Raw genomic sequence first — 9,717 nt, 5'->3', positions numbered from 1 at the left:
GTCTGGAACTCCTGACCTCAGGTGATCCGCCTGCCTCAGCCTCCCAAAGTGCTGGGATTACAGGCGTAAGCCTGATTTCTGTCATGTTTTTTAATTGAAGTGTTGATTGAGAGGTAATTGTAGCTGTAAAAAATAATACAGAAAAGTTCTATGTACTCTATATTTAAATTCCTTCAATGGAAACATCTTGCAAAATTATAGTACAATATTACAACTAAGATATTAAGAACTATATAGTCAAGATATGGAATATTTACATAAACCACACTCACCTTCCACTTCCATTCACTCCTTGGTCCCTAACATTCATTAATGTGTTCTCCATTTCCATAAATTACTCATTCAAGAATGTTATTCAATTGCAATCATATAGTATGTAACTTTCTGGAATAATTTTTCAATTGACATAGTTCTCTGGAGGCTCACTTAGGTTTTTGTATGTGCCAGTTGCTTCTTTGTATTACTGAGAAGAGTTTCATGGTCTGGATATACCACAATTTGTTTACGCATTCACCTTTTGAAGGACGTCTAGATTGTTTCCAGTCTGGGGCTATTACAAAAAAATCTGCTCTACATATTCACATATAAATGGGTCTTTTTATTTTTATTGAGGTGGAATTGATATTAGATAAATTTAGTCACTTTAAAATGAAAAAAATCAGTGGCATTTAGTACATTTACAATGTTGTACTACCTCCAATTTTATCTGTTTGAAAATAATTTTACCACTCCGAAAGCAAACCCCATACACCTTAAGCGCTCAGTCCTCATTACCTCTCCCTACATTTTCAGACAAAAACCAGTTCACATTCTGACTATAGATTCACCTATTCAGAATATGTCATATAAGTAGAATAATGCAATATGTAGCCTTTTCTGTCTGGCTTCTTTCACTTAACATAATGTTTTAAAATTCATCCTCAAAGTACTTGTTTCTTTTAATGGCTGAATAATATTATTTTGTCCGGCTATACCACAGGCTGTTGGTTTTAAGTCTAAGAACTTTTTGCCTCACCTGAGATTCTGAAGATGTTATCCTGTTTTATTAAAGATTTTTGTGATGTATATTTTAAATTTAAATTCACAATCCATTTTGAGTTAACTTTTCTGTAGGGTGTGAGACAGGTCATTTTTTGTTTGTTTGTTTTTACTTACTGATGTCCAATGGCCCCAGATTTATTTGTTGAAAGGCTACCTTTTCTCCACTGAATTGCTTTTACACCTGTGGCAAAACTCAGATTGACTTATTTGTGTGGATTTATTTCCAGGTTCTATATGCCATCCCATTGATCTATTTGCCTATATTTCTGCCATTACCACACACTGTTGATTATTATAGCTATATATTCAGCTTTAAAATTTGGTACCCTGATTCATTCTACTTTATTCTTCTTTTTACAATATTATTTTAGATATTAGCTATATGAAAAGGCTATATAAAAAGGCAGTTGTCTAGAATAATAATGAATAGATACAAAAAAAATCTTACCGAGACTTTAATAGGAATTTTGTTAAACTTGTATATCATTTAGGGGAGAATGGACACCTCCATTGTGTTGAGTCTTTTAATTCATAAAATAGTATGCATCTCCTTTTATTTAGATTTTCTTTGATCTCTTTTATCAGCAAAGGGTGACTGATGAGGAAGTGTGCAACACACCAAAAGTGCCACCTGTTTTTTCCAATTTATACTGGCATCAATATGAAGAATATATGTGGGAATGGATATTAAGGGAGTGAGAAAATGATGAAAGGAACATAAAGTTAGACCAGGGCAAATGTATTGAGATAGGCCCACTAGGCAAAGATGCTTTATTTTAGCTTGAGGGGTTAGCAAGGATTTGGGTGTTTGGTTGGTTGACATAGGCTGAAGGATGACCCACACAAAATGAAGTTCAAATACCAGTAATACCTTGGAATACTGTCTAGGAAGGTATCTATTGGCTTAGGGCAGTTGGACTATTAGAGTGGGTTACCATGTAGGATGTGCTCACACACTCTGGGAAGGTCCAGTTGTTTATCACAACTGAGAGAAACAGATTTCGGTGGAGAGCCCCTAGCATCCTTGAAGAGCTCTGTGGTCTCTCTTCTCTGTAGTTCAGAATTTGCAGTGGGAACTGCTACCATGAAACTAAATGTTAATGGGGATAATGGAATCTCTGATGACAGGGAATAAATGACAGCACTTGATCACCAAAGACAAAATGGATATGGTTCCTGTCACATGTGTAAGAGCCCAAGTGGTGACTAGAATAGTCTGACTTGCAGAGATCTATGGCTTTGGCTAGTTCATCATGATATTTCAGGAAAAGAAATAGATAGGCAAGTTACTGAGCTCTTAATTCACTGGTATAAGCAGAAGAGTCCTAGGTCTATTGAATAGAATTCTAAGTTGATTCTCCAAAACAGAGAGTCATGCATAGTCCCACAAAAATTCTCAGTGCCAGTTTACAATACCAGAGTCTTGAAATGAAGGAAGATGAGGTACCTTCAGAAAGAAACGTGCCTCATGGTCTAAAACTTACTATTCATCTGTAATCATCATTTTACAAATGTAACTATGGTTATCATCAATAAAAGGAAAGTGGAAGACACCAGAACTACCGCGGCCTAGAAAAATAGTAAGTCAAAAGCAATAAAGCATTTTCGGAGGGATTGCAGAGATGAGTGTCCCCAGCAAGGGCTGGAGAGATGCACAGTAATGATTCCCACCACATGTCCTTTCGGCTTCTCTGTTTAGCCTGTGCAGAAACAAATGGATCTTGGAATATGGCACTGAAACGTTGTCCACTTAATCAGGCAGTTTATCCTATTCCAGATGCACTGTCATATGTAGTTTCATTGCTTGAGAAAATTAACGCATGCCTTAGGAACTGGTATGGAGCTATTAATTTGGCTTTTTAAAATCTATACTTCTTAGTAATGATCAACAGAGGCAGTTTGTTTTCAGCTGGCAAGGTTAGAAATACACATTCACTGTCTTATCTTAGGAGTATGTCAACTCTCTTTTCCATAATTTAGTTCATAGGGACCTTGATTGCCTTTCTCCTCCATAAAACATTGTGACGGTTCATTACATTGATGATATTGTGCTGATTAGACCCGGTGAGAAGAAAGTAACAACTATTCTAGAAATACTGGCAAGACATTCGCATGTTAGAGGGTGGAAATAAATCTGACAAAAATTCAGAGACCTTTCATATCAGTGGAATTTTTGTCATATGTGGCATGTTGAAATGTCCCTTCAAAGGTAAAGAATAAGTTACTGTTTTTAGCCCCTCATTTCACCAATAAAGAGGTAGAAGGATTAGTGGTCCTCTTTTGATTTTGGAGGAAATATATTCCTTATTTGGGTGTGATACTGGGGCCCATTATTGGAGTAACCTATAAAGATACTAGCTTGAGTGGAACCCAAAACAACAGAATGCTTTGCAATTCTGCTGCTGTGCAAGCTGCTCTGCCATCTAGTAACCGAGGAAGAGAAAAATTAGGCCTAGTTTACAGATGGTTCTGTGTGATATTAGAGCAACACCAGAAAGTGCTCCAGCACTACAATGTCTTTCTGGAACATTCCTAATGAACAATGGCAAACAAAATTCATCCAGTTGGCAGAAATTTTAGCAGTGCACCTGGTTATTCATTTTGCCTGGGAGGAGAAATGGCCAGAAGTAAAATCTATAGCAGTTCACCCAAGCATCATGCAATATTCCCATGTAACAAATCTGCATGTGTATCTCAACTATCTAAAGTAAAAGTTAATTAAAAAAAAAAAAGCAATTCATTGGCTGTGGCCAATGATTTGGCTGGATTACCATTGAATACTAAGGAACATGATTGAAAATTGGAGACAAGGAGTTCTGGGAGCAAGCTATGTGAATATGCTTATATGAATGGTATAATATCAAAAAGTGTAGATATTTGTGTCCTATGTGAGTGCTTGCTGAAAGGTAATCTCAGAAGAAGAAGATATAAACAAGCAAGTGAATAGCATGACCTGTTCTGTGGAGACCAGTCATTCTCTTTCCCAGTAATTGCTGTCCTTGTGCCACAGGTTCATTTAAATAATGGCCATGGTAACAGGGATAGAGATTATGCATGGACTCAAGAACACAGACATCCACTCATCAAGGGCAATTTGGCAATAGCCAGTGATGCATGTCACATCTGTCAGCAGCAGATACCAGAACTGAGTCCCTGATATGGCACCATTCCCTTGGGCGATATGTTAGCTACCTCTTGGCAGGTTGATTACATTGGAACACTTCCATCATGGAAAGGGACGTGTTTTATTCTTACTGGAATAGACACTCAAATATGTATTTGGATTCTCTGCATGCAATATTTCTGCCAAAACTACCATCTGTACAGTTACAGAATGCCTTATCCATTTTCATGGAATCCCCCACAGCATTGTTTGCAATTAAAGAACTGACTTCACAAATGAAGTGTTCCAATGGGCCAATGCTCATGTAATTCCGTGGTCTAACCATGGTCACCATCATCTTTAAGCAGCTGGATTGACAGAATGATCCCCAAACCTATTGCCTTTTAGACCACCCCAGTTACCCCCGGGTTACACCCAAGACTCACGACTGCTACTGCCTGATGTTTATTCAAGGCTCAAGACCACTATAATTAGCAGGTGGTGAAGCCAGCCATAACTTGGGTCTATCCTACTAGGGTGGGAGATTCCCTTCTGGCCCAGAGTGGATCTAGAAGTGCCATTTGGGAGCAAATGGCCTGGAATCAGAGGCTATGGGATTTTGCCTGGTGCTGTTTTACTGTGGTAAGGCTGGTAGCAGATTGTAAGACAAGGTCCTCTATTCGCTTTCCTCTCCTTCCCCCAGGAAGAAGATTTTCTGCATACTGCACTGCCTGGAGCTGTAGGAGAGGTGACACAGGCAGCCTTGTGGCTGCCATGGCTGATGTTGTGCTGGTGTGCACCCTGAACCCACAGTCTCTGAGATCAGTGCAGCGCTGTGGTTTGCCAGGGAACTCAGCTGTTACAAACTCATTGCCACTCAAACTTATTTGGGGCCCTGCTGGGGCAGCAGATTCCCTTCCGGACCAGGGCAGGTCTAGGAGCTCTGTTCAGGGGCCATGGAGATCTGCCTAGTGCTGTTTTACTGTGACGGGTCTAGTACAGGGTTCCAAGGTAACACTCCTTGCACACTTCCCTCTCCCACTGTCACAAAGACAGATCCTCTCTCTGCATTACACTGCCTGGGGTTGAGGGAAGGGTGGTGCAAGCAGTGCAAGACTGTCCTTGTTACCCTCTTCAATACGATCTTTGTGATGATTCTGTTAAAACAAGTACTGTCACCTCTCACTTTTTTTTTTTTAATTCTTGTGAAGGAGTTTGAAGGCATGGATAATTGTTCAATTTGATATACCTCTTGGGGGTGGTGGTGATCACTAGGGGATTCTATTAGGCCATCTTCAAGATTGGTTATTTGAGAGATTTTTATATTATAAACTTAGTTTTCTTCAGAGTTATAGGGATATTCAAGTTATCTATTTCATATTGCATAACATATGGTAGATTTTAAAAAATAGTTCCTTTTGTGTACCTTACCAAAATTATAAGTACAAAAGTTGTAGGGTTTTCTTATTTTTTTGATGCTTATATGATGTGCAGTAACATTGCATGTCTCATTCCTGATATTACTGCTTTGTATTTTCTCTTTTTTATTTCTTTGTCAATCTTACTCAAAGATTAAAGTATTATGAATGATTTAAGAAATCATGATTTTAAATAATTTGTCTTCATTTTTATTAAAATTCCATGTCACTTTGTGCTTGTATTTATTATTTTCTTTCTTCTTCTTACTTTTGGTTTCTAATTTTTTCTTATTTTCTAGATTTTTGAGCTTGGGGTTTTGATTATTGATTGAAGACTTTTTCACTTTCCTAATTAATACATTTAGTGTTATGAGTTATCCTCTTAAGTTTATATTTTCATTCAGTTCAATGTATATTTTAATTTTCATTTCTTTTGAACTTTGGATTACTTATAAGTGTGTTACTTATTTTCCAAATGTTCAGATTTTTCTCCTTTTTTGCTCCCTTTATGTTACTGATTAGCGCATTTCATATACTAACAATGATGCTCACTGGTATTAGTAACTCTCTGTAATTCCATCGTGGTTGAAGAACACTCTATGTATGATTTTAATTCCTTAAAACTTGTTAATGTTTGTTTTATGGGCCATAATATAATCTATATTGGTAAATCCTTTATGAACCCTTCAAAAAATGGGTATTCCAATGTTGTTTGGGAGAGTATTTTATAAATGTTGACTACAGCCTGTTGACTGATGATATTGCTAAGATCTTCTGTATCCTCTCTGACTTTCTGTCTGGTTGTTTTATCATTTGTTGACATGTGGGGTTTTTTTTGTTGTAGTTGTTGTTTTGTGACAGAGTATCGCTCTGTAGTCCAGGCTGGAGTGTAGTCGTGTGATCTCGGCTCACTGCAACCTCTGTCTCCAGGGTTCATGCGATTCTCCTGCCTCAGCCTCCCGAGTAGCTGGGACTACAGGCATGCACCACCATGCCTGGCTATTTTTTTGTAGTTTTAGTAGAGATGGCTCCTCCATGTTTGCCAGGCTGGTCTTGAACTCCTGACTTCAAGTGATACACCTATCTGGGCCTCCCAAAGTGCTGGGGTTACAGGCGTGAGCCACCATTCCCAGTTGATATGTGTGTTTTAAAATGTCCACCTACAATTGTAGATTTACTTTTCTACTTTCTTTCTTAATTCTATCAGTTTTTGTCTTACACATTTTGCAGCACTGATGTTTGATTTATAGCCATGTAAGATTGCTGCATGTTCTTGGTAGATTGACATCATTTTATTATCACACAATGTCTCTGTCTATCTCTGATAATTTTTAATGCTCTGAAATCTAGTTTTTCTAATATTAACATAGAGACACTTGCTTTCCTTTGATTAATGTTTGTGTGATATATCTTTTACCATTTATTTTACGCTAACCTGCCTAGATTATTATATGTGAAGTGAGTTTCTCATAGGCAGCATACAGTTTCATCATTTTTTAAAATTCACTACCTATTTCCACTATTTAATTGTTGTGGTTAGACCATTTATATTTAAAGTTTTTGGTAATATACTAGTGCTTAACATTTTTTTTAAAAAAATATCTGTTTTGTTATCTGTTTTCTTTTTTCCTGCCTTACCATTTTTTAAAATAATTCAATTTTGATTTTTCTATGGTGATTTTGGGCATACTACTTTGAGTGGGGTAGAAATCTTATCTTTCCTTACATTTCTTTATTCCTTTATCCTCTCCTATTTATAATTGTCTTAAATATTTTCTCTATGTACATTTAGAACCACATCTAAAAATGTTGTAATTTTTGCTTCACCTATTAAGCACTAATAATTTAGATAACTGAAGAGGGGAAGGAAGACCTATTATATTTACCATATTTTTACTATGTTATTTCTGATGTTCAAAGGTTCATTCTATTTTTTCCTTTCTGTTTATAAAAAGTACATTACTCATTCTTCTATAGAGCATATACTGTGACTAATAATCCTAGTTTTCTTTTATCTGAGAATATCTTTGGGCTTCTTTTATTTCTGAGGGATATTTTCACAGAATATAATATTCTAGATTGGCAGTTCTTTTTTATTTCAACATTTGAGAAATATTGTGCTATTTCCTTCTGGCCTCCATATCCACTCATTCATTTTGTTTTGCCCCTATAGTCAAAGGGTAATATTTCTATGATTGCTTTCAGGATATTTTTTTCAGCTTTCGTTTTTAGAAATTTATTTATGATGTGTATTAAAAGGGTTTTACTTGGGTTAATATTTTAAAGAATTTACTTAGTTCTTTCCATCAGTAGAGTTGTATTTCTTGCTGAAATTAGAACATATTTAGCCACATTTATATCTTTAAGTACTTGTTTCCCTGTTTTCCTTATCCACTCTAATACTTCAATAACACAAATGTTAGAATTATTTTTACAGACCCACAGGGTCTGAGGCTGTCTTTCATTTGTTTTTTGTTTTTATTTTCCCTCTATTGTTCAGATTAAATATTTTACAACTTTTTTGAGCTTGCTAATTCTTTCCTATGTTCTCTGATGATGTCCTCCTCAGTCTGCCAAAGAGTCCAAATACAGAGCCTTTATTTGGGTTGTTGTATTTTTTATTTACAATATTTCTATTTTATTTCATGCTGAAACTTTCTATTTCTTTGCTGAGGCTTTCCGTTCTCTTCATTTCATTTGTCTCAAGCATGTTCATAATAGTTTGCTGATACTCTTACTGCTTTACCATCTTTGTCAGATAATTATCTGTCATCTTAGTGCTGGTGTCTATTGTATGTTTAAAAAGTTATTTTGAGATGTTTCTGATTCTTGGTATGAACGTGATTTTCAAATAAAAACTTGACATTCTTATATTATTTTATGTGACTCTGGATCTTATTTCAGTGTTCTTGGCTAGTTTGTTTTGCCAGATAAAGGAAGAGGTGGGATATGGAAAGATTTTGCCTCAGTACTGCCAAGTAGAGGATTCCTGTCTTCCCCCGTATTCTCTGTTGACAATTAGGAGGGGAGGCTTTTCATTACTGCTGAACTGGAGTGAGAGTTCTGGCCTCACACAGTCATTACTGACATGTCGGAGGTGGGAGGGTGTACTGTGGTCAGTGGCATGAATGCACTGAAGCCCTATTTGACCTTCAGTGATGTAACCAGGCAGATGCCTTATTACATCCTCCTAAAGACGGAAGTTTAGGTACTCCCCTGGGGCTTTGCTGGCATGGATTGGTGTAGAGCCACCATATTTTTCTGTAGTTTTTGTCTGAAGTAGAGCAATTATTATCTAAAAATATTCCGTGTCTATGGGGTCCCCCTTTCTTCCTCATGTGGTTAAAGATGGCAAGTTTTTATGGCTTCTCTGTACCTGTTGGAACTTCTGGGGTGAAATCTTCTTAAGCTCCAGATCTAGAACATACGAGACAAGAGGGAAACCCAAAGGCTCACACTATTTCGTTCCTTGGTTTTGGCTATACCTGTGGGTCTGCCTTCCTCTCTCCAGCCTTAAAAGTCTTCCTATGAGTGTTTTATATATAATATTCAAGGCTTTTAATTGAACTTAATAAGCAGGAGTAGGAAAATGTGTGTCTATCTTAGTAGCATCTAATATTTTCATCACGTTTGAAGGTTTATATAAGGTTTTAATGTATCACATTGTATGGCACAGAATCTATTCTTTGAAAGAAAGGAAAGAAGTAGCAGATGAAAGAACAGTAGAACTTCAAATGAAATTTTACACTTTTGTAAAATCTTCCATAACATACTTTTTTAGTTTCTGATTCCTGAAAAGTAGGACCCATTTGGCAAACTGCGAAGCAAATACATTGTAGTTAGCAATAGAATTAAACATGAGTAATCTCCTTTAAATTTATCTTTTTTAATACATAAATGCCTCACTGCTATAGATACCTGTTAATAAGTATGAAAAAAACCTAGAATATTTTTCCCATGGATCATCATGTTAGAGCTTATAATTTTGATGTAAATTTACTTTACTTTTCATGATTCACTTCAATTCTTGGAATAGCAGAAGTTTCTCAGTGAGAAATTGTGATAAAGTTTAGTAAACATAGCAATCGTGACAAGATAGTTGCATGTTTTTTCCTCTAAGATTGCTGTGATTACAAAGTGATTTAACAAAATTCA

Source organism: Theropithecus gelada, chromosome 18 (assembly GCF_003255815.1).
Source record: "Theropithecus gelada isolate Dixy chromosome 18, Tgel_1.0, whole genome shotgun sequence".
In the NCBI taxonomy this organism is placed as follows: Eukaryota; Metazoa; Chordata; class Mammalia; order Primates; family Cercopithecidae; genus Theropithecus; species Theropithecus gelada.
This window is presented reverse-complemented; position numbering follows the sequence as displayed.